Raw genomic sequence first — 6,017 nt, forward strand, 5'->3', positions numbered from 1 at the left:
CAAACCACGTTTAGATTTGTTCTTTCTAAGATGCAGGTGCCCTTTGGTGGATCTCATGACTCTGCAAGTTTGGTGAATGTCACATCACATGATGCATCATGGATATGTCCAACGTCTGTTGCGAAAAGATCCATGGTTGAAATTGATTTGTCATATGAATTTATTCCCTTGGGTATGATCCCTTTTTAACTTTAAATATCTTGACCTACGTGTGATAATAATAATTCCCTTAGTTATCAGTTGTCAGATATGAAATTGAGTGGCCGGAAGGTGTATCATTGATGTGCACAAAGTTTAAAGTAATATTTATTGAACTATGTTACGCAGGTTAAGCTGCCTAATTTTGCAATTAATGATTTAGGTAATTATAATCTCTTTGTGTCAAAAATAAATAATGCTATAAAATACAAACAAATAAAATAAAAACATTTTTGTCTGAATTCGATGGGGGTCACATTGCATATCCGTCACACTTTTGAAGCCCTTAAAATTCAGGACAGAAATTGTGATTCTTGTGGCCAAACATGTATGGACCCTACATAAAGATGGAATTTTTTGCAAATTGAAGGCTGAAAAGAGTGGAGATCTTTACCTTTATGATTTTGCCCTTGGGCCTAATGATGTTAGGCCAAAGTTCGATGTGGACTCGACGTAATCGCATCGTTTGTCAATTGATATTCTTTTCTCTCCTTTTTATTTTATTAGTTTGGTTGGAAAGTTCTCTAATTGATCAACTCGAGATGTATGTATATTAAAAGAAAGGATTTTGGGTCTAAAAAATAGTACATTTTGTAACATATTTTCTGGATTGTCCATTTTTTAGATTTTCATGTATTTATAGATCTATTTGATTTAAACCATTTTTTGAGTTTACAATTTTAAAATTGGAGATGAAAATGGAGGTCTTCTAAAGAATTTTTATACCAAAATCACATTCTATGATAAAATTTAGTGGTGCACCTTACTTTAAAAATGTAGGGTTGCAAACCTATGCAGACCACACCCTAAGGTAAATTCTGTATGTTTCTTAGAATATGACCACATAAAAGGAAGGCCTGTAAATTTTAACCAAACCACACCCTAAGTATGTTTCTAGAATTTGACCACATAAACCGCATTTCACAATGGCCACTCTATAATTATCTGCTGACAGTAGAGAGCATGTCCGTAGCATAGGTTGGGTCAGGGCTGGACCCAGACTCTAATAGTGTTCGGGTCCAAGATTTGGATGGGTCTTGGTCCATTGCCACCCTTTGTCCATAGTTTGATCGAAATAGATCGTAATCGGGTCGGTTTTGAGCGCATAAAGCTTTTAACCACAAATGGCTCAAGCGTGCATATTTAAACTGCCACAAGCTCTAATTGAGAGACAAACATCAAGCTTTTCAAGTTCGCCCTCATCTCTTTGGGTCTAAGTTGCACCCGGATGACTACATATTCATGAGCATTTTGACCCCAAAATTCAAGAACTGTATATTTAAGAAAGCCATTTTTTGAAGGAACAAAATAATGTCCTCCACCACTGATATGTACCTTATAAATAAGGCTAAGAGCAATGATTGATAACTCGGGTGAGCCGGCTCAAACTTGTCCCAGTAACTCAGGCTCGCCACCCTGGCGAGCTGTGGTTCACGAGTTTGGTGCCCAACTTAGGGATCTTACAAAAATTTAAATAAATTAAATAAACTAAAAAAATTAAGAAATTAATTGGTACATGTTTTTTATCATTTTGGCAAAAGATTAGAAAGTGTCTTGAGTCTCTTGATCATGAATTACTTATTTTTATATTTTTCCTTTTTTTTTCGATCATTTCCCTCCAAAAACTAAATTTTTTGTAATCAATTGTCCATTACTTTTTTTCTTCATTTCGATATCTTTTATTTATGTATTTTTATTTTTTTAAACACTTTTTGGCCTTGGCCTAACCCATTTTGAGAACTGCCTGAGTCAGACCAAATCGGGAGGTTGGCTGTGGAATGAAAAGCCCAGAAGAAATTGAGTCCCTCTATGTCTCTATGGGTGAGTTTTGCATTAGTTTGCAACCTATTAAACAATCAAAGTGAGCACGTTTAAACTTTGTCATAAGATGCAATTGTATTGTCGAAAATTTTAGGATGGCTCAAGAATCTCTTTTCATCTCTAGTTATAAAATTTTAAACTCCAAAAATAGTTCAAATCAAGCAGATATATAAACGCATGAAAATCGTGTAAATTTACGGTCTAAATAATATGTTGCAAGATGTAGAATATTTTTTTTTTCCCTATATTAATACATCTCGATATCTAGATGATCAATTAAATGATTTTTTGATGTCAAAATAGCATTTTTCGGTGGAGTTCTCATATGCACCTCCATTCTACAATTTAAGATATCAACTTTATATAAACTTTGGGAAAATATAGAATGAAACTATTTACCTTTGGCATTAAGTGGTCAGATTAATCTTTGACTATTGGATGTGAAATTGGATAGCTATAATTATTCCATTGACCAAATTCAACCTCCAAAAGAAATTTTTTAGAACTTTGTGATATTTCAAGCTATCAAATTTCACATCAAATGGTTGTAAGTACTTTTGACCACCTTGTATCAAAAGTAAATGGTCTCATTGTATACAATCCCATAAACGTTTTTCTTCAATATTATGTTATGGACAAGGTTTCTATGAGTCCATGTAGAATTGAGTCACATCGTAAAAATTTACTTTTGAGATGGATTTTTTGACTAAAATTTAAAGACATATAATCTCTAACATGGACAACATGAATATGAATGAATAAATAAATTTTGGAAATTAAAAATAGTAATTCTATTAAAAAAAGATTTGGACTGTTAGTTTCAATTGTTTTTAGATGGACCACCTATTTGCACCAATCTTTAAGATGGATGCTTTGTACATTAGGGACCACAAATGTAGTAATACAGTCCCCGCCGCCGCATGAAACAATTTTCATTATGTTATTACTATTTTTTTCCCCCCAAATATAGCCTCGTCCCTCTCAAGATTTACCCGAGTTAGAATGGGTGAATCATAATCTAATCACTAGCAAGATAGACCGATTATGATGTTTGATTATAACTTGAGAATCTCTCTCTCCTACCTCTCTATATACGTATAGCCTATATATACATAGAGATACGTATCGCTTAGACTCTTACTGTGATTCATATATATATATATATATATATATATATATATATATATATATATATGGGAAAAGTTTATATAGAGCTTAGGCTCTAAACAATCAAATTAGAGCCTACCTCAAAAATTTCACTAGAAGAGGTGGTTTTGATGATCAAATATTCTCAAATTGATCATCTCAACATCAAGATGCATGGACTTGAGAAAAAAATGGATTTCAAGTTTTGGAAATAGTGGATCTTGTAGTGCAGTTTTGGACCATCAATATTTATAGATCTACTCGATCTACACCATTTTTCAATGTTTAAATTTTATAATTAAAGATAAAAATATATTTTAATGCTAATCAAAGATTTCCAATATTGAAACTATATTCTTTGCCACTATTTGAAGGCGGGCTCTAATTTGATGGTTTAGAACCTCGGCTGTATACAAACCACACCGTATGTATATATAATTGTTTCATGTGTGGGACCACATTTCGACATTTGCTGTCCCCGAGCTATAAAGCATCCATTGAAACAATTGAAACTAACTAAATTTTAATTTTCAAAATTTATTTATTTTTTCATATTTATGATCTGCATGTTAGAGATTATATATCTTAAAAAAATTACATCCAAAAATCCATCTAAAAAAACAGATTTTTAAGAAGACTCATAGAAACCGTGTCATATATATATATATATATATATAGAGAGAGAGAGAGAGAGAAAGATTTCATTGACTCGGCTTCCATTGTAAATTGGGAGTGGGATGTGTATCTTGTGCGCATGGATGGACTGTGCACTTTGCTAAATATAAAAACTTAATCACGGAACTGAAGTTGAATAAAATATGGAAGCCAAAAATGCTAAAAAATGCATCTTTTCCTCTTCTTGAGTTTGGAAAGTGGGGGTTTTGTCTTTCTGTCTTCTAAGATGAAAATTGTTTAACTCGTGCAAGGAAACATGTTGAAAAGGTGTAATGGTCCAACATGAGAAGATGCATGGTAAAATATTAATATTAATATCAAAATGAATAGAAAATATGGAATGGTGAGAAGGTATGGTAAAATATGAAAATCAAATGAATATGACATATGGAATGGGGACATTGACTAACATAGAGGGTTGAAATAACCAACTTCAAAAATCTGAACCACAAAGCAAGTAACGTTCAAATATTTGGCATGATTCCATTGGTGAAACTTGAAAAATCTCAAGGACAAGGTACTACAGTCGGCCAAAACCCATTACAGTTGAGGAAATGGGCCAATAAAGTAATGATGTTGACTTGTTTTTATGTACAAATAAATTTATTTGGAATATATTTTTTAGCATTTTGACAAAGATTGAAAAATGTTTTGACGGTAGATACTTATCTTTACATTTTTTTAGATTATTACCAAAACACCCTCGATCAGAAGTTGATTTTTTAAAATATATTTTTTTATTACTTTTTTAATATCATTTTGAAGGGATTTGCTTAAGCATGCATTTCCTATTCTTTATGGACTTTTTATAATTTGTTTAACCCGCTACAGTAGTGAGTATTAATTGGCCGAGTTGCCATTGGACTCGGTAATCAGCACGGGCTAGGACCGATTACTCGGTCTTAGTCACCCTTTAACGATTTTCATGGAGGCAGTAAAATTTGTCAAAGTATACTGCGATGCACGTGACTATAAAGAAGTGGGGCCTACAGCTGCGACTCATATGACTATAGACAAAGTGGGGCCCATCACTTTGCCTAGTGATGTTCCATAGTTCTCGTACTCTCTCCATCGTCATCCATATATTAATAAGACGGTGTTGAGACTCATGACCATTCTGTCTAGGTGTCCTATGGATCATAGCATACTTTCTCATTCTACAACTGCTAAAGTGTCTCAAATGCAACAGCATTTTGCAGAATAAAATTTACCACTGTATTGATACACCAAAATTTGCAGAACTACTAAGTCTTTCTTTTTCTTTGTAAGGTTGACTTTAATGAAGAAGATTGGAGAATTTGAGAAAGAAATTTTTGCTGTTTGTAAATATTTCTTTTTCCATCCCTTTGTAAGAAGTGTTTGGACACTATAAAGAGCAGCATATTGTATGAGATTGTCTATAAAGAGACTATTTATCTTTTGTACATAGAGGTCACAACCATTCCAATTCATTAGACGTCAAATTGAATGGTTTGAAGTGAATCACAAAATCCAAATTTTTTTTTTTTTTAATTTTGTGTCTATTCAATGACACTCTTACCATCACCTATTTTGAAATTTGAGGGACAAGAATAATTGTTACCTCTATATACAAAAGATAAATGATCTCTTTGTAGACAATCCCTAATCGAATTAAGCTCAAAAGGGCACAAAGAGCTCAATCGACTACTTCAGGACTTAAAAAGGGCTAATTCGAGTAAGTATGAGCTCTTGCATTGCCGTACTTTTGTTTCGTTGTTGACCCCAGAAAAGGACGGAATGCACCTCTATAGTAAGGGAACAAATAAAATCGCTTCAACCCGATGATGATATTCTCGACATGTTAGCCGGAAACAAAGTACTCAAGAGTTTGGACTTAAAAATTTACGATTAAAAATTTCAGAGGCAAAGGGTAAACCAGTCTTTCACAAATCACAAGTAATGTAAACTTTCCTTTTGATCTCACCACACCACACCCATAATTAATTGTCCATATCAAGGGCAAGGCACATGAGAATAATTCCTCAAGAACAGACAAGGTAATCCCACAAATTTTGTTTCTTTGGTCTCTCTCGTCTTGTTTTTAGTACGGATGCATTGTAAGAGCTTCCTAATTGATCACTCATCCCAGTACTGATAAAATACATGTGGTTCTTTTAAATTACACCAATCAGGTTGCTTGTATTGTGGTCCTCCCA

The sequence above is a fragment of the Amborella trichopoda genome, chromosome 8 (assembly GCF_054954075.1).
Source record: "Amborella trichopoda isolate Santa Cruz 75 chromosome 8, AtrichopodaSantaCruz75HAP2 v2.0, whole genome shotgun sequence".
NCBI lineage: Eukaryota > Viridiplantae > Streptophyta > Magnoliopsida > Amborellales > Amborellaceae > Amborella > Amborella trichopoda.